The following is a 19752-nucleotide window of genomic DNA, read 5'->3' on the forward strand; positions in this document are numbered from 1 at the left end:
TAATATATATTCACACACTTAACTAAAACTTGGGAGATGGGGATGGGGTTGGGGGGAAGGATACTAAGTTTCTTTAAAATTAGGTACCTTATTTCTTTTATGTATGCTTTTATTTTATTTTATTTTATTTTATTTTATTTTTTTGATCTTGGATGTAGGTCTATTTTCATTCTGAAATAAATGAAATGTACTCAGAATCTATAGATGGAAAAAGTTTCATGGCTGCTGGTACACAATGTTCTCTGTTATCTAGATTTTTAAAAATTTACCTTTGCATCCTTGGGTGATGCTAAGTTTTCTGTTCAATTCACTGTATCTACTGACCTTTTGTGGAGTCTGTTCTTCCAAAGCTTTTAAGATGGGAACACACAGCATGTTGCATTCCATGTCATGTCAGTCATTATTCTCTTTGACTTTACTTGTGTTCTCAAGTCAATATGTTCCAGATTAATGAGGCATTTGTTCCTAATCAAGAAACTATTTAAGAATACACTTTTAATTTTAACGACTTGTTTGTGATGAATTGTTTCTACATGCCCTTCTCATATTTGAAGATACTTCAAACCTGTTGCCTTTTTTTGCACAGTTCCCAAATGTCTGAACACTGGTAGTTGCTATGACCCAGTGATCTCAAGGGACTGAACAGACAGGGTTATTGATTTCCTTCAGAAAATCATTCAAATAGTTCCCTTAAACTAAAAATTACTTCAAATACCAATAATTTTCAAAGGAGCTGTTAAGCAAACTGTGTGGTTATACATTATATGTTTTTAATGTTCCCTTTAGACATCTACATCTAATGAAGTCCTACTGTTTTATGAGGAACCATGTTAGAAATAATTTGTGAAGTAAACTCTATGCCATTAGCTGATTTAATTAAAATGTACTCTGTTGCTTTATGTTTTATTTTTTCTTTAAATAACTATCAGGTAGGTGTGTGTGTGTGCACACATATGCTTTATTTGATGCTACACAAACAAGTGATTCATGACCTCTTAATAGTAACAGCTAACATCTATTGAGTGCTTATTATCTGCCAGGTTTTGTTCCCAGTCTGTTAAATCTACTAACTCATTTATTATTCTCCCCTGCCAATTTGGGAACCCTGTTTTATTCCGGTTTTATAAATCAAGAAACTGAGGCACCAAGATGATAGTGATTTGCCCAAGGTCACATAGAAATTACATGGCAGATTAGAAATTGGAAACCTAGTGGTCTGGCTCTAAAACTCAAGCTCCTAAACACAAGGCTATCCCACTCTAGACATGAAGAAGCTCCAGGTAGTGTCAGTCCCTTCTTAGGAACCTTAGTTATTTTGCACTACCTGAAGTGTATTTGTAAACCTTACTTATCTGTGGCCATTGTGCTAGCTACTTGGTTCTTTGGTCCTCCTTTTATAGGTGCTAAAAATGGAACAGAGGAATTAGACCCTTTCAAAATTTATATATTTGTTTATTTACTGGATTTATGTTTCTTTTAAACAGAGTATATTCAGTTGAGAAATGGAAACTTGGATTGCCAGAATTCCTCTGTGTCTCTATGATGGCTTTGAGCATATGAAAGAATAACACTAGTTGTCTTGTGATAATACAAATCATGTTGTGCTTGCTTAAGTAACTGACTTACTTTTGGGTTTCACGGTGAGTTCATTCCATTTCAAAGAGTTGTAGGAGAAATATGTCTCACTTATCTTTTAAAATGAGGACTCAATATAATTATGTTTCACTTTATTCCACCCAGGATTCCATGTTTTAGAATTATTTAAGATTCATTGTTGTTCCCAGTGTAAAGCCTAATGGGAATGACGGGTTTAAAGTTTCCTATCACTCCTATCATAGAAATAGAAGATTAGTCCGATTCATTGATAAGAAAGGAATAAGCATGGTTTGAATTTTTCTTTCATAAGTTACTTTCCACATGTTCCTGACAAGTCCACTGATCTCTTTGAAGCTCAGCATCCCATATGGTAAGTTCAGATGGTGGGAATTTTATTCATCAGGACCCTTTGGTTTGCATGTGATAGAATCCAACTAAAACTAATTTGAGCAAAGTAGAGAATTTAGAAGACTCAAGGATAGAAATCCAGCTGGATTTGAGGCAGAACTGAAAAAATGGAGACCTGAGCACCATTAGGACTTTGTGTAGCTCTTGCTTCTTTGACTTTCTGGTGTATGAGCTTTATTTTTTTTCTCTTTCTTATTTCCTCCCCTATTTTGTTTCACATGACTGGAAATATGGTTACTGATCGTTGGTCTCCTATCTTTACACATCATACTCTAGGCACCCAAAGAATGACTGTCATTTCTGGATAAAATATTCTGAGGGATGGATTCCAATTTTTCCCATTTGTGTCAGGTGCCTGACTGAAACTTGAAAGCTTTGGCTAAGAATATGAGGTCTGGGGTAAGGATTATGATAAAGTCTATGATAAAGTCTATCATTTTGAGTTTAGTGTCTACTCCTGAGCCAATAAACTGTTGCCCTAGAATAACATCTATGATAACCTCATGAATGGGGTGAGGAAAATGGGCATTTCCCAAATGAGGGGGCTGGACAGATAACTCCATGTGTGTCTGCTGTAGTTAACACCAGCTTATACATAATAATAGGCCCTTTTCTGTCTTTGATCATAATAAATGATATGAGAAGTCTACTTTTTTTTTTAAGATTTTATTTATTTATTTGTTAGAGAGAGAGAGCGTGGGCGAGAGAGAGTGAGCAAGGGTACAAGCAGGGGGAGCTGCAGGCAGAGGGAGAAGCAGGCTCCCTGCTGAGCAAGGAGCCTGATGCGAGACTTGATCCCAGGGCACTAGGATCATGACCTGAGCCGAAGGCAGCCGCTTAATCGACTGAGCCACCCAGGCGTCCCAAGAAGCCTACTTTTTGATGGGTATAAAATATTTAGCCCCAAGCCTACTGTACATATATAGATTCTTCTATAAAACATCTTTGTCTATGATTTTCCTGTAAATGGATATGTGTTTATTTATTAATCGATTAAAACTGAACTTTGGGATTCATGGATAGCAATTGTTTAATTGATCAAAACTGAGTTTTGGGGTTTAGGGAGAGCTTAAAATAAAGAATAGAGATTGTAGGGAGAGCATTAAATTCTGAGTTATTACAAATGTAACTAAATAATAAGTAAGATTTGGAACCAGGAAAAACAATCGTATTGAATAAAAAAAAATGGAAGATTAATTGAATCTGGTAGATTAGCAGGTAAGAAGTGAAATTAAAAGAGTCTTTTATGAAACCTGGAAACCAGTATGAATTCATAGTTTGAGTCTTAGAAGAACCAGGCTCTGATGGATATTTTCTGTTTGACAGATTTATACTGGGAAGGAACCAGACTTGGGTGATGAAAAAGACACCCTGGATAGAATAATTTATACATAAGATGCAAAATGTAGAACGCTTCTTTTTCAGGTAAGTATCTGTCCAGGTGTGATGTGGATATGGCAACGTTTCCTACTTTCCCCAGTGTGGCTTTGTAGTACTCAAGGCTATTGTCAGTGTCTTGCCAGGGAGGAGGGCTAACGTGAGAGCTCAATTCCTGCAAGTTCCTAGTGGCAGGAGGAGTGATGGGGAAGGTAGGCACCTTGCACTTGACACTTCACTGTACCCCGTTTTCAATTGGCTTTTAATTTTGTGAAGGAGACCACTCATAGTTTACAAAGGATCAGAGAGCAAGGCTGTGGTGTGCACACTACTATTTCTATTTATTTTATTTTATTTATTTATTTATTTTTTTAAAGATTTTATTTATTTATTGAGAGAAAGAGAATGAGAGACAGAGAGCATGAGAGGGGGGAGGGTCGGGAGGGTCAGAGGGAGAAGCAGACTCCCCGCCAAGCAGGGAGCCCGATGCGGGACTCGATCCCGGACTCCAGGATCATGACCTGAGCCGAAGGCAGTCTCTTAACCAACTGAGCCACCCAAGCGCCCCACTATTTCTGTTTAGTGCATTTTTCTTTCATGGGTCCAGTGTCACCTGCGATCTGTCCAAGGTCGTTTTATTTTTTTTTACTCTTTCTTGCGATAGAGGTCATGTGTTGTAATTTGGACTCCGGTCGGCATTTCATGTTACTGCATGCACTGTAAATTCAGTCAGCAAGCCTTTATTGAACAGAAAGTACTTGAAACACTGTGTGGAGAACCCTGAATGAAGTATTTTAATTGGGAAGGGTCACTGACTAATAGAATAGTTCTAATCTTTATGGGCTCCAGATCATTCCGTCTGTTAGCACTGGGTTAGGTGGCAGGAGGTTGCAGACCAAAGCCTAGGAGAATTTCAGACAAAGCTTGAGGGAAGGCTTTAGACCCACATGGGTCTAAAATCCCAGGCAGGCAACACAGATGAAAGCCATGGGAAAAGAGATTGAGCCAGCGGAATCAGGAAAACAAACACAAAACAGTTATAAATAGCAAGGGACAGAAGTTAGGTAAGGAAATGGGTTTAAGGACAAGGAAATTTAAAAAAAACACACACATACAAACAAAAAAACCCAGTAAGAACTCACTAGTCTCAGGGCTGGTCATTCAGATGGAATCTGGAACCCAAGTCAGCCTGACTATCTGGAGGTTTAGAAGATAAGAACTACTGGCCCATAGACCAAGGGGCCAAGAACAGATTCTATCCTTGACTTCCTTTACAACCCTCTTGGCCTCATTCAGTTTTAAATGGAGACCGCTGTTTTATTCAGAATATTTTAGATGAGGGCGCCTGGGTGGCTCAGTTGGTTAAGCAACTGCCTTCGGCTCAGGTCATGATCCTGGAGTCCCTGGATCGAGTCCCACATCAAGCTCTCTGCTTGGCAGGGAGTCTGCTTCTCTCTCTCTGACCCTCTCCCCTCTCATGTGCTCTCTCTCTCATTCTCTCTCTCTCAAATAAATAAATAAAAAAATCTTAAAAAAAAAATATTTTAGATGAGCTTTGTTTGGAACTCATCTGAACTTTGACTGCAGCTGAGACCATCCTACCCCTTAGGACATTTTTCTTTCTGAAATACCAGATGCTTCTGAATAGGTTATACCAGGACTCACAGACTAAGAATAATTGACATCATGGAGGTCAGACGCTAAGCTGTGTGCTTGCCATGTAATAAACACTCAGTAAATGTTAGTGATGATGATCATATCATGTGATTACCATTTCTTTTTTTACTGCTTGCCCTGGTAGATGCTGCCTCACACAGCGTCAGTCATATGGGAGTCAGTTGCCTTGGCTCACACAGACCTCATAATTATTTTAAAAATGCATCTGAAATCTCATTTCATCCCAACACCAGTTTCCAGGCACATTGTAGCCAATCTCTTTTCTTTGACCTAAGCATATACTATAAACGATTCTAGTTTCTTTAGCTAGTTTTAGATACCAAAAAAAAAAAAAAAAAAAAAAAAAAAAATCTATTTCCTCATCTCAAATCTTTTGAAAAGCCAAGTGCATGATGTTGTTCCAGAGTCATCATTATCAATTTTAAGGTCAGAAAGCGAAAATTCCTGTTACTGCAGAGACAAGGGGAGATCCCAATCCCCAGATGCCATTTGGTACTGTCCTCATATTTTTTTCCCCCCAAACATTTAATCCTAGCACCAAGACAAAGTTCACTTGTCTGAATTCCTGATATTTCTTTTGGTTTCCCTTTTTTTAAAAAAATGGCTGCTATGTTAGAACTGGACAATCTTCAACAATAGTTGCTATTTTTAGGAACATAGTATCTGTCCTCATCCATCTCTGCTGTTTCACACCTTATTTGCTTCAGAACACTCAGATAAATGCCATCTGGCCTGAGTGCTTTATTGAACTTTGTTTTCTTCTATTGCAGCATCTCTTCTTCATTGGAAACGCTAATCTCTGTTTTTCTTGTGAAAAGCATTCTCAGAAATTAGAATTTCCCCATCATTTCCTAGAGTTGAGTGTTGCCAAAGAACCAAACAAAAACCCTCTCTGGGCTTGTGTTCCTCTAACCTTATTATTCCCTTCTGACCACCTACAACATCGTCCAATGGTTTATATGTTAGTGAGTCTATTATCTGGCCAAGCTGGATTCCTACTTTAGAAGACTGCCTTTTCTTCACGAATGCTTTAACTTTTTCTTCTTTTAGAAGTGGTTCTGTTCAGTCTTCTGCTTACCTTTTTGACTATTTTCTCTGATATATTCAGGTCTCTTTTCTCCTGGTTGTCGGCTTTTGATGGACAACAAGTTAATTTCTTGGATTGATATTTTAGGCAAGAAGAACTAGAGGACATTTGAGCTTCCTTTGGCCCCAGATTCTATAGTTCTGTAACTTTACAATTCACATACTTTTATTACTTCTGTCCAAATAGTCTTCATTAAATGGGAATAACACCACTGGTAGTTTTTGTTTTTTGTTTTTTTTAAAGATTTTTTTTTTTTTTAACCTGACAGAGAGAGAGAGACAGTGAGAAAGAGAACATAAGCAGGGGGAGTGGGAGAGGGAGAAGCAGGCTTCCCGCTGAGCAGGGAGACCATTGCGGGGCTCCATCCCAGGATCCTGGGATCATGACCTGAGGTGAAGGCAGACGCTTAACGACTGAGCCACCCAGGCGCCCCCACCGGTAGTTTTTGTATCACAGTGCTAGATCATCTGGTTTTGGATTTTGTCCCGGATACTTTTTAGTGGTATGCTGCTGGCTGAATTGTTTAGCTTAAGTTTTCTTATTTCTAAAATGGGAGTAATAAAACTATCCATTCTTCAAGGTTGTTACGATAATTAATGTATTGTGTACATTAGGAGTTAATAAACATAACATGCCTAGAAGGTGCCTGACACATTATAAATGTGTAACAACTGTTAGTAATATGTTATTCCCCTTGATTCAGTGGATGTTAGATTAGCCACAATATCAAATACCACCTGTCACAAAGCTGACATCTTAAATGGAGGATAGAACAATGTCATGGTGAGAAAAGAAAGTCATTTGGTACAAATGTGAAAAGGAAATCAGATATACCTCACAACATTATCAAACACAGGACATGGTCAAGAAAATTTGGCAGAAGTTTTTAAACTTAGAAGACATGAAAACAAAAGTAATGCATGGGAAGGCATTATTTACAGTATTGGTAGATAGTAAGTTATTCTAAACAGCTTATCTCATAACATCTTGATTTCATCATGAGTGAGAAGATAGGCTTAAATCATTATTTGGGTGATATGAGGACAGTCCTCCTCTGCTCCATGCTGACCATGTACTCCTGGGCAAGTCCTTTGACTTAGTAGTTCTTTCTGATAAGGAAAATACATAATTTGGCATCAAATCAGGACTTTTGCCCTTTGGAGGCCTAGAAGCTTATAGAAAGGAGCTACCTGTGTCTATTTTTAACCTACTCTCTGTTAGCTTGGAATCTTTGGTTACATGGAGTCTGGTGTCCTCGGTCTTGAGGGTCAATCTTTAGTCCAGCATGATTAGCATGAGAGAACAGGGTTTTGAGAGTCTGTGGCTGCTCATATGGATGTATTTGAGTTCTAAAACTCATTCTCTGGATGAGCCAGTTATTATGAGAATAATCCATGGACTCTGATTTATAAATTATATATAATCAAGTCAAATATATACAATTAAATGTCTATAATGTAAAAATATATAATATGGAAATATTAAAAACCAAAGCTGTCAGTCTGGGCTACTGGTCTAGGCTAATCCCACAACTGGTTTAGATGTTTGAACTAAGCTAGGGCTGCCCAGTCTTGCCCGAGAGCTGATTACATGAATTCTCTTCCCTGTGCTTGGGACTATGAGACCAAAATCTCTTGGGCAATCTCCCTAATGCTTTTCGTATAGAGCTTGCTTATCTGATAATCAAAGGACCCCTAATTTGCTTGAAGGGTGAATTAAACTGTACCTATTTGCAATTAAAAAGTAACTTGAATGATTGTTCACGTAAGTTGTATATAAAGAACATAATTTCCCTGCCTTGACATCATTTTTTTCTACTTCAATTAATAATAAGAAGGTGACCACACGGGTGCCTGGGTGGCTCAGTCGTTAAGCATCTGCCTTCGGGGGTCCTGGGATCGAGTCCCACATCGGGCTCCCTGCTCTGCGGGAAGCCTGCTTCTCCCTCTCCCACTCCCCCTGCTTGTGTTCCTGCTTTCGCTATGTCTCTCTCTGTCAAATAAATAAATAAAATCTTAAAAAAAAAAAAAAAGAAGGTGACCACACATGTTTAATGCTTGGCTGGGTAGGAGATCTTGAAATCTTTGGCAATACCAACTTTTAAGCTCCTATATTGGGAATGGGAAGATGTTTGTTTCCCCAACACCTTTGTGAACCTATAACCAATATTAATATTTTAATGAAACGTTGTATTTGGGGTTTGCATTAATGTCTGAACATCATTTCTTTATGCAATGTTTAGAAACTATCCTACTTGGTATGTCAGACTATAAGGAGAGTAGAAATGTCTTAATACAGTGGCTCAAACCGTCCAGACATTTCAGGGTTACTGGGTGGATTGGCAGAGAGTTACTCAAGGCCTCGGGTTCTTTCCATCTTCTTGCTCTGCTCACTTCCAGGATGTTGTTCTCATCTGCATGGTTGAATGTGTGAAATATTATCTCCAGGCAACCATGTGTCTAGCCGGAGCTTTATTACTCTAGAGGAGAGTGCTGCTCTGGGGAAAATCTGGCACCAAAACGTGTACTTTTTTTTCCCTCTAGTGAAAACTGGCAACTGCAACTTCCATTATTTCAGAAGTACAGATTGGCTTTGCTAGTAAAACAACTGAGATGTCCTAGTTGATGCTCTAATAGGATTAAAATTTGGTTTTGTGAGGAACTGTTTGTACAGATTGGTAACCAAACTGTCTGGCATAGGGAAAATGAGAAAAAAAGGAGTTTTGTGTACAGATGCCAAAAAGAGGGTAAAGGGGGAATGAAGAGGCTAGAGAGCCTTTGTGTCCCCCCAGCTGGCCCCAGCAACTGCCATTAAGGCCCAACAGAAAGAGGGTAGGAGGGGCGCCTGGTTACCTCAGTCAGTAGAGCACGGGACTCTTGAACTCGGGGTCGTGAGTTCAAGCTCCACATTGGGCATGGAGCCTACTTAAAAAAAAAAAAAAGATTTAGAAAGGGGTTAGGAGCAGAAGCAGAAGAAGCTATTTCAGTGAAAAACTACAGTGGTAGTGATAAGAATGATGAAGATAAAAATAATAACATCTCTACCATTTGCTCAGTGCTTACCAACTTCTGTCACTATACTGAGCACCTGATAGATTAATATATAGATAAAGTATTCCATTTAATACTCAAATAATCTTATGAGGAAGAAATTATTATTATCGCCGCCATATTAAAGAAGATAAAAATAGAAGGTCAGTCGGTGAAACGTCTGCCTTCAGCTCAGGTCATGGTCCCAGGGTCCTGGGATGGAGCCCCGCATCGGGCTCCCTGCTCAGCGGGGAGCCTGTTTTTCCCTCTCCCTCTGCCCCCCCCCCCCACTTATGATCTCTCTCTCTTTCTCTGTGTTAAATAAATAAATAAAATCTTAAAAAAAAAAAGAAATTCAGGTTCAGAAATTTTTCATATCTTGCTGAAAGACAAAAACATAGTAAGCAGCAGGGACAAGTTTGGAATCCAGATGTGATTTTATTTTTATTTTTATTTTTTTAAAAGGTATTTGACATTTCTTTCTATGTTTTTTTTTTTTAAGATTTTATTTATTTATTTGAGAGAGAGAATGAGATAGAGAGAGAGAGCATGAGAGGGGTGAGGGTCAGAGGGAGAAGCAGACTCCCTGCCGAGCAGGGAGCCCGATGCGGGACTCGATCCCGGGACTCCAGGATCATGACCTGAGCCGAAGGCAGTCGCTTAACCAACTGAGCCACCCAGGCGCCCTCTTTGTTTCTTTTTTTTAAAATGTATTTATTTGTCAGAGAGAGAGAGAGAGCACAAGCAGGGGGAGTGGCAGGCAGAGGGAGAAGCAAGCTCCCCACTGAACAAGAAGCCTGATGCGGGACTCGATCCAGGACCTTGGGATCATGACCTGAGCTGAAGGCAGATGCTTAACCACCAGTTGTCCCCACATGTGATTTTAGAGCCAAATTCTAGGGCACCAGCTTAGTGTTCCAGCCCACCTATAACAAAGTATGGCTCAGAAGCTGATGGAGAGTATATTCTTATGTTTTTCAACACCTCCCCACCCCCATCCCTTTCCCTCATTCCCTCAATCCTCTACCCACCCACCCACCCAGAGAAGACTCTTGTGCAGCAACATTGGAGCTCTTCCACAGAAAATGGAAGTACACAGGAGGGACTCTTCTTAGAGAGAGGCCCAGAGCAGGGACCTGTGAGGCATTGAGGAAGGGGCCAGGGACAAAGAACATCAACTGACTTGTTTCTGAGCATACATGAGCTCCCCACAGGACTTTTTGGAAATAGAGAAGACCTTACAAGGGAACTTGTGTTCCTAGATAATTTAGGTGTTAAGATTGCTGTTCCCTCATTGGTCCTCCTGTGCTGATGAGCCTTAGAACTATCTAGTTATAAGGGTAACTGGCAAAGACAATCCATTCCACAAACTTTTCCCAAGTGCTTCTAGGTCTGCAAAATGGAAGCATTGGATGAGATGATCCCTAAAATTCTTTTTGGCTCTAACAAACTATGAACCCATAATTAATTTTCAGCTGGACCCCAAATTGGGAGAGGAGGAGCAAATGCTTTTATACTGATTATGATTCTATGAAGAAAAACCCAAGGCCAGTGGGAAGAAAAATGGAAAGTGATGTGGCTCAGGGCTAAGCAATCATCTAGAAAGTTCACATTTTTAATTGCTTCTCAGCCTTTTGGCTAAGATCAAGTGTAGAAAGTTAGCATTTTTGAAACATAACATGACTAGAATGTTTTGTTTCTATTTCTTTATCAAGAAAATTCTAACATAACCGAGGAAATCATGATTATAACCCTTCTTCCTGGGGCCCCCTGCCCTAGCCTGGCATCTCTAATGCCTGCATTGGTTTCAGGCTACTGGGTCTCCAACCTCTGGAGATGAATATGAAATAAATATTGTGGAAGTTATTATTCTCTTTTCTTAGTGATGAGTACCTCAAGAATCCCCCTAGATGTTAAATAGATGGAGTATGAATTACCTGTAGGAATAAGAAGATAGACATTCCTTGGAAGATACGGAAGGGTTTCATATGGCACACTCAAGCAATAGCAAGCAGTTTTATATGATGGTGCTGCATGACTTTGCACACATGATATTAAGAAGGAAGAAGAAAAAGATGTGATCATCTAATGAAAGGCTGGAGTAATATGTTGGCTGGCCAAGACATTTGATTTTATCATGAGGATAATAAAGAGTTGCCAAATCAGTTCAGATGGGAGAGTAACTTATTCCTCGAAAGAATTATGAAAAATAAGGTGTCCTTAAACTGATAGTCCATTTGCCAATAGTCCTAATGCCAAAGGTGACCTCCAGAAGCGATTCCCCCTTAACAGCATCTTACTGTGCAGTGGTCCTCATCCTTAAGTTCTCATCATCACAGTTATCACTTGAGAGCGTTAAAAAACCCTAATGGGGGGCGCCTGGGTGGCTCAGATGGTTAAGCGTCTGCCTTCTGCTCAGGTCATGATCCCAGGGTTCTGGGATCAAGCCCCACATCGGGCTCCTGACTCAGCGGGGAGTCTGCTTCTTACTCTCCCTCTGCCTCTCCCACTGCTCATGCTCTCTCTCTCTCTATCTCTGTGTCTCAAATGAATAAATAAAATCTTTTTTTTTTTTTTAAGATTTTTATTTATTTATTCATGAGAGACAGAGAGAGAGAGAGGCAGAGGGAGAAGCAGGCTCCCAAGGAGCAGAGAGCCCGATGCGGGACTCGATCCCAGGACCCCGAGATCATGACCTGAGCCGAAGGCAGACGCTTAACCATCTGAGCCACCCAGGCGCCCGAATAAATAAAATCTTAAAAAAAAAAAAAAAAAACCCTAATGGCCCAGCTCTACCCCAGTCCAATTAAATCAGAATTTCTAGGGCTGCGACCCAGACATCAAGGATAATTTAAAGCTCCCAGGTGATAGCAAAGCACAGCCAAAGTTGAGAACTGTTGAGCTAGTAGTATTCCAGAAAGCTGGTAGAACTGTTTGAGTTCACTCTCTTGTATACCCTGCTGAGTTTCAGCTCACCTTTGCCATCCATTAAGGATTTACTGAATCCTGTTCCTGTCAACTTTCATTCTATATTTCTGAAGAAGGGCCTCCCAGGGAATTACATGGGAGTTTTCTCCCTCAAGTTGATGATAATTTATTGTTGGAGGCAGAAAAATTAACCAAACATTATAATGTGGTAAGATAGTTACTCTGATGATACTCCTTGCACAGACTGCTGTGGAAGGGACACTTACATTCAGAAAGGGAAAAGGAGGTGAGGCGTGAAGGAAGAGCAGTATTGAGGTAGAGTATAGGGTCCCAGGGATCAAGGGCAAGAGGGTTATTCTAGGAAGAGAGATCAGAATGTGGAAGGCAAGGAGGCAGAAACATAAATATTAATGGGAATATATTCATAAGATGAACTGAAACCAGAAGTTATTCTCATGAAAGTAATATTAGTCCAAAAGTCTCAGTGGTGTCTAAATCCTCTTCACCTCCTAATCTGACTTAATACCTGATTTTCCCTGAACACTCTCCTAAATGAAGTGACTTCCTTTGGTCAACATCCTAATCAATATGATCACATCTCTCAAATTTTATCCCTCACTTTGAAGTCACACTTTGACTCATAAGGAATTTCCACCCTTCCTTACAGCTGTTGAGAGGGCAGCCCTAACAAGAGGAAGTAGCCTTGTATGCTGTCCCCACTTCCTTCCTGTGGCTGTGTCATTCCTGAGTCTGGGTCATCCAGCTGCATCCAGGAGTCTCAAAGGATGCAGTGAAAATGAGTCTAGGTCATGACCTCTCTCCAAAGCCATATCTTCTAGCTTTTATTTGTATTAAAATTAATCAGAAAGTCCAAGAACTGACATCGTCAAAACTAACAGCAGTAAAAAGTATTTATGATGAATGTATTGTATATCTTTATTTCAAGGTTCTCACCATTTTGTGCAGTTTTCTCACTAGATTTTACAAAAATTATTAAGGTAGAAAAAAGTAGATGGTATTTCCCTCATTTGGATAGATAAATTGTGACAAAGATGCTTTCTTAAAAATTTTCTGGAACAAATGTTGGTGGGATTTTTTCTTTTTCTTTTTTTTTAAGATTTTATTTATTTATTTGACAGAGAAAGAGATAGCGAGAGCAGGAACACAAGCAGGGGGAGTGGGGGGGGGGGAAGCAGGCTTCCCGCCAAGCAGAGAGCCCGATGTGAGACTCGATCCCAGGACCCTGGGATCATGACCTGAGCCGAAGGCAGATGCTTAACGACTGAGCCACCCAGGCGCCTGGGGGGACTTTTTCTTAAGCAAGTAGAAACATTCCCAATAGGTACATGTTGAAAAAAATGGACACATATCTCATTTACTCTATTAGAAAAGGACACTTAAGGGTTGCAAGTGATAACAGCTTCATTTGATGTTGGTCCAGGGAGTTCTAAGCAAGATGACTGGATTGAGTTAATATTCAGTTAATACTCTTCTTAAATTTGCCACTATCACTTCAAGAAAGCTAGTCTTGCCTTTATTAAATATATAGAGAGAGCTCTATAGCCGTCCTCTTGGCTTCATGTTTGAGCTTTATCACTTTGAATATCTCAAATATATTCCATTCCTTATTTCCATGAGGTTCATTGGGTTCATTCATCCATTTCTTTATTCTCTCCACATCCCCCCACCATGTTTCACAAATATCTCTTAACTCCACAGTCCTTTAAAGTGCTCTGATTTAAGCCACATTTTGTGGTTCTTGAACTCCTGTTTGAGCACAACAAATAAATAAACATAAATGGTGTAGAATCAGTTGCAGAAAATGCCTTAAGATAAGACTGTAAACACAACTATGTAAAAATGTCTTAGGTTTATCTTTTCCAGATATGCCAATCTCAGGGCAGAGGTGGGTGAGGAGAGAGCTTTTGTGACTGCTTTCTCTGAGATTCAAAACATAAGAAAATACATTGTGATGTTCAGTTCCAAGGCAAGTGATAAAGATCAAACACTCATTTTATTACAATATTTTCATTTTTATTGACCAGATTCACTTTGGATCTTGCTTGCATTTGGAATGTTTACTTTTTAATAAGCGATCTGTTTAAATGTGGATCAGAGAACAAGGGTTTCTGTTTTACAGTTCAACTTTTGACCTTGGGGGATGAATGGGTGGAGGCTAAGAGGAAAAGTCCACTGTGTTTCTACTGAACTTTTTACCCTTAAAAAAAAAAAAAAGAGCAAGTTTAAAGTTCACACAGTGCACAAGAGGTCTCCGCTGGGGATTTCTGGTATTATTAACTTCCTGACCTCAGATAATTAAAAAGAAAGAGCAGAGCCACCTCAGACTATGACTCAACTTTGAACTTTTAACCTTCCAAGTAAAGTATTTAAATTGTAAATGGTAGACCCTGGAAGCTTTCTTATTGCTATTAACTTCCTTCATCTCTGGTCACAAAGTTATAATTTAGGCCAAAAGCATGGCCCGAACTTTCCTTTTTATTTACTTAACCTCTTTTAGCAGAAAGAATTGAGAACTCTCTTTACCTAGAAATGACAGGTATTCGGAAGAAATAAGTAAAGCCTGAAGTGTCATCGCATCTTGGAGTGAGAAGCAACCCTCAACGATCTTTCTAGCCTGCTCAGTTGTGAAGGAGAATAGTGAGAACCAGGGAGGTGAGTGATTTCCTTAAGGTCAGACAATTAATAGGAGAACAAAAAGCATCCCTGATTCATTAGCTGTACTTGTTTTAGTGGTGGAGGGATTCAAACATGACTGGGGGGAAGGACTATTTCCATATGCAGCAAAGGGGTCGAGATTGTTACATTAAAATTCATAAAATGGAAAAAAATCACTGGATCGGGAGTCAAGAGGCCTGGGTCCTAGTGACCCCTTTACTCTATTGATGGTATAATCTTAGGAACTCATTTAACTTTTCCAGCCATAATTTGCGTGGTTGTAAAATGGAAGGTAGTTGGGAGGAGGTGATCCAAGACTGTTCTGTTAGAACATTTTCGGTTCGAGAATCCTTGCTACGATGCATGTTTAAGCACTGTATAGACATACAATTCTCAGCAACAGCTGAGTTTTCTTAACACGGAGGATAGCTCTAGATGACTGTGACTTGCGGGTAATTGGCATATCATGCGGGGCTTGACACTGATGATGAGGCTCTCCTTAAGAATAGACAGAAATCCCAAAGGAAAAGAGGAATATCATGTAAAGAGGCATAAGGGACAGGGAGGAGAACAAAAGAACTGGGACAAAGAAAGGAGCGATGGGTGGGGGGGGGGAAGGCATTAGAAATGAAGGTGAGAAAGTGACGGTAGCCCCTCAAGCCCCCTCAGTTGGAGGGGACCCAGCCAATGCTTGTGATACAGAGAAAGTCAATGAGTACGTGGTGAATCTGCCAGAGCCACATGCTGTTAATACCCATGCTTAGAGAGGCTGTTCTCCCTGGCACTTGAAAAACACACGGAGCCTGCTGGAGAGCCAGTCTTCCTCGGGGCCCACTCTTCCCTCCTGCTGTTTGCTAACACCTTTATTGCCTCCAGTTAGTTACTCACAGCACTCTCATTCCCATCTGTCAAGGAGAGTTCCCTTCCAACATTCTGTCCTTCTTTTCCTATACAAAAGAGACCCTCCCAGTGTGCCTGCCCAGCACGGGAGTTGGTACTGAGCTGGATGTGGCAAGTTTGGAGGGGGGTGAGTCACAATTTTCTTGCTTCCTGGTCCCAATAAGCAAGGGAGAGGTGACTGTAGGATCCTGCCTGAGACCCTCTGACGGAGCCAGCTGGAGGGGAGGGAGAGCGTGATGGCTGTCTGGCCCGAGGCTGTGTGCTTGGCCTGGAAGCAGAGGGTCCAGGGTCACTGTCTGGTTCAAGTGCTAACAGCTGTATTTGACTCCCATCCCATCACAGATGTTTACCCACCCAACTCCTCAGCCCCTCTCAGCTGCTTTCAACTAATTTACTTCTCCTTTACCACCTCCTTTGGTCCTTCTACCCCTCCACCGGCCCCTGGCGATTAATATTTGAGCAAGGGACTGCACTGATGTGAGGATGCCTGAATAGGCGATTAAAGTTGCAAACCTGGGGTGCCTGAGTGGCTCAGATGGTTGGGCATCTGCCTTCAGCTCAGGTCATGATCTCTGGGTCCTGGGATGGAGCCCCACATCAGGCTCCTGGCTGGCTCCTAGCCTGCTTCTCCCTCTCCCTCTGCCTCTCCCCCTGCTTGTGTGCTCTCTCTCTCAAATGAATAAATAAAATCTTAAAAGGAATAAATAAATAAAGTTGCAGACCTGTGGGCTGCAAATAACTATCAGTCCCAGGTTTTGGTGGGCAAAATCACCCAGTTTTTTCTCTGTTCAGTAAGCCCTATTGATTCGCTAAATTTCTCCCACATTTTCTAGTCTTGAATGCATTCCTTCCTGGGTAGATGTCCCAAGTACAGTCATGTTAACCTCAAGATCCCCTGAGGAAGGAGGTCACAGGTCACCAAGCAAAGCATGACTGTCATCATGAAATAAGTAATACTGCCTCATTGGCACTTACCTTCGTCATCATCTAGAAAGGAAATAAATAAAGGACTGGATCTTGTCCACCAACTACCCCTGCAATGGAAAACATTACAATGCAAACAAGATATATTGCGCTTGTGAAACTTAAAAATAAATAAATAAATAAAGGTTTATGCCACTATTCTCAATGATGGGCTACAGCAAATTCTAGGTGGCTCGATTCAGGGAAGTGATGATAATTTTATTTTTTCAAAGTAATTTCCTTTTTTTTTTTTTTTTTTTTTTTAATTTTCTGTACCTTAAGGCGATGGGAGAAGAACAGAGGGTTAAGCACAACCCAGAGAGTCCGTGATAAATAATTCAGTATGTGAGTTGTCTGCAGTGAAGACTCTCCTCAACCAGGCCCACTAACCCCCCCTGCAGGTGGGAGAGTCTGAGCGCTCCCAAGGGCCGCCAAGCCTCTCCCCCGCCCGGCTCCGCCCCATTTCCCAGCTGCTCCGGCCCCTCCGTAGGTTAACCGAGAGCGGTGTGCGGTAAGTGGCCTTTGCCGATGCTAACTACACCCCCACAGTCCCAACTCAGCTGAAAAGCTAAGACCTTGCCTCCAGAGGCAGCCAAAGGCTGATGCATTCTCTGCAGTCGTCTGTCGTCCCTGGCAATATTGCCTCTTTCGGCACGAACATTTGAATTGGCACCGACACTGAGGAAGAGACTGGAAAACCACACCAGCGAAAAAGCCCTCTTCTTTGTTTCCTTCCTCCATGCAGTTAGGTAAAATAGATCCCCTCTCTTTGTCTGCTATTACTTCTTTGGTTTGATGTGCCCAGCTGGCAAGCATAAGTCAACTTGTGGTCATTAAATTTAGTCGAGTATCCTCACAAGCGCCAGGCGCTCCGGAGCCCTTGGTGGAGCTTGGTCAGGCAAGACAGCAGTCGTTGTACAGCGGGGCACCATGGAAGTGGGAGGCTGGGCACCGAGGGAGCTGCAGTCTTCTGCCTTCTTTTCGCCGGCAGCTCCGAAAGTGAACTAGCATCTAAATTAGGCGCTCTTTTAGATTACGGTGTGTCGCACCTAACGAAGGAACGCCATCAGGCAGGCAGATGCCAGTGGGAGATTGGTTGGTATCTAGGGATGGCAGTTGTTGCCCCATTTATTTATGCAATCGTCAGTCAAATGACATGTATCACGGCCATCACAAAGACATGTCAATCTCTGGACACAGGGGTCTTCTGGTGATCTCTGAGATAGGAAAGAGCAAGTTAGGAATGATCACTGCTTAATGCCTGTTTATCGAGGACATGGGCAGAGGGCATGCTCCCAGAGACGCTCCGACATTTCGTGGCCTATGGAAAAACTAGATTTGATTCTTCTTGTCGAGGGCCAGAGAGACCGATCCACTTTACTCCTGAGAGGAAAAGTAAGAGGTTCCCTATAACTTTATGGTAGCCATATGGATGGTCCTCCCTTTTACCTCCTACCGCCTTGAATTGAGAAAGATACAGTTGGGCCAAAATTTTACTAATTGTTGTATTGAACGTCTACCAAATGCAAGGTATAATATGGGATAAAGGATAAATTAAACATGGGGCATACCTGATCCAAAAGGAGAAAAACCTTTTCATACATAATTGTAACAGAATAATTCTGGAAAAGGCTGTATGAGAAAATGATCAGTCTGTGGTAAGTTGTTTATGAGACTACCAGAGAGAAAAATTATTCCTTGGACATAAAAAAATAGGTATAAACATACACTGAAAATAATAATAATATAGTATTTTTTTAATCAGAGGTTCTGCTTTATAAATACTGGCAACCAATTAAGACAAGAATGCTAAAAAGATGGATTAAGTTCATGTAGTAAATAATAATTCCTTAGGCTCTCGAAAATGGTAGTGTTTGGAGGTTTTTTTTAAGTGAAAGATTCCAGGAAGCCAGAGACTTCTGGGTAATGTTTAAATCATTGGGAATTGATCTGACATTTAATGGCAAAATGTTGACTCTCTAATGCCGGAACAAGGTCAATGGGTCAAGGGACCTCCATTACCTAACCTTAGCTGTTCTCTTTACATGACATATCAGAGTATTGATCAGGGCTGTTATGCGGGATTGGTCATAGAGTTCTGTATCCTTACTATAGTGTTCTTAAAAACTGGGTCTAGCCAATATATTATATTCTACTATGATCTGCATTTTTGTGTGGTCCCAGTGAAGGGGGCTTGCTCTGTTGCTCTGTTTCTTGTTTATCCTCCTACTTTGATTTGTCTGTACTCCCTGGACAAAACTTAAGTCTTCTTCTGAATGTTCTGTATCCAGGGTTCATTCACTGGTGGTCTTAACATTCTCTAGGATTCCACACTATATTTTGCCTTCAAACTTCATTGATCTTCCAAACTCAGTGACACTACCAAAATGCTAGTCAGTTTTGATGTTCTTAGAGCTATGACATTGGATGATTGAAGTCAGCTTCATACTGGCTAGTCATTATATTTGATTATGGAAATGTTGGGCACTGACTGGTTTCATAGGCTCAAACTCCTTCTTAGATTTGAACAATGAAAGAATAATTCAATTTAATTTCTAACACTGTAGTATATAACACTTAACTTTTCCAGTTTTTAAAATTCTCTCATTTTATTCTCATAACACATATGTGTATAATAATTCATAAAAGAACCCTAACATTTCATCAAGCAAATACATTTCCACTGCGGATGACTAATGTAAGCCAATGTAAGTTTGTTCTCCAAAGGATCCAGGACAATTGATCCTTGAACCTTTATTGTATCCTCATGGATCTTAAGACATGAAAAGGTTTAGAGGCTAGGGTGGAGATTGCAAGTTGTCCACCCAACTCTGTGTTCCACTGCTTCCATAGTAAGATAGAGTCATAACTGAGACAAAGCTGCCCAGGCATGGACTATATTTTCCCACTCCCTTGGCAGCTAGTTGTGGCCATAAGACTAAGCTCTCTCCAATGAAGTATGAGCAAACGTGATAGATGCCATTCAAGCTTTGCCTTGAAAATTTGCGCGCTCACTCCTATAGCTCATTTGTCTTTCTCACAGCTGAAATAGTGATGATAAGACAAACCTTAGAAGCCACGGGTTGACCGTGGAAGGACCACCCTCATTCT

The 19752-nt window shown here is 40.7% G+C and overlaps 1 protein-coding gene and 1 pseudogene across 1 annotated transcript in view; both read left to right on the forward strand.

The window, feature by feature from the left end:
• Positions 1 to 19752, forward strand: part of SAMSN1 (SAM domain, SH3 domain and nuclear localization signals 1) — a 419971-nt gene that overhangs the window by 94280 nt on the left and 305939 nt on the right. Inside the window, exons 4-6 of the mRNA XM_064580112.1 lie at positions 3331 to 3429; positions 14621 to 14775; positions 16924 to 17390. The gene's annotated coding sequence lies outside the window, so the exon portion shown is untranslated. The remainder of the gene's footprint in view (positions 1 to 3330; positions 3430 to 14620; positions 14776 to 16923; positions 17391 to 19752) is intronic.
• LOC123834905 (U2 spliceosomal RNA) lies at positions 10793 to 10919 on the forward strand (annotated as a pseudogene).

This window comes from Mirounga angustirostris, unplaced genomic scaffold, assembly GCF_029215605.1.
Source record: "Mirounga angustirostris isolate CCGP_5_RB_7025 unplaced genomic scaffold, mMirAng1.0.hap1 SCAF_1, whole genome shotgun sequence".
NCBI classification, from domain to species: domain Eukaryota; kingdom Metazoa; phylum Chordata; class Mammalia; order Carnivora; family Phocidae; genus Mirounga; species Mirounga angustirostris.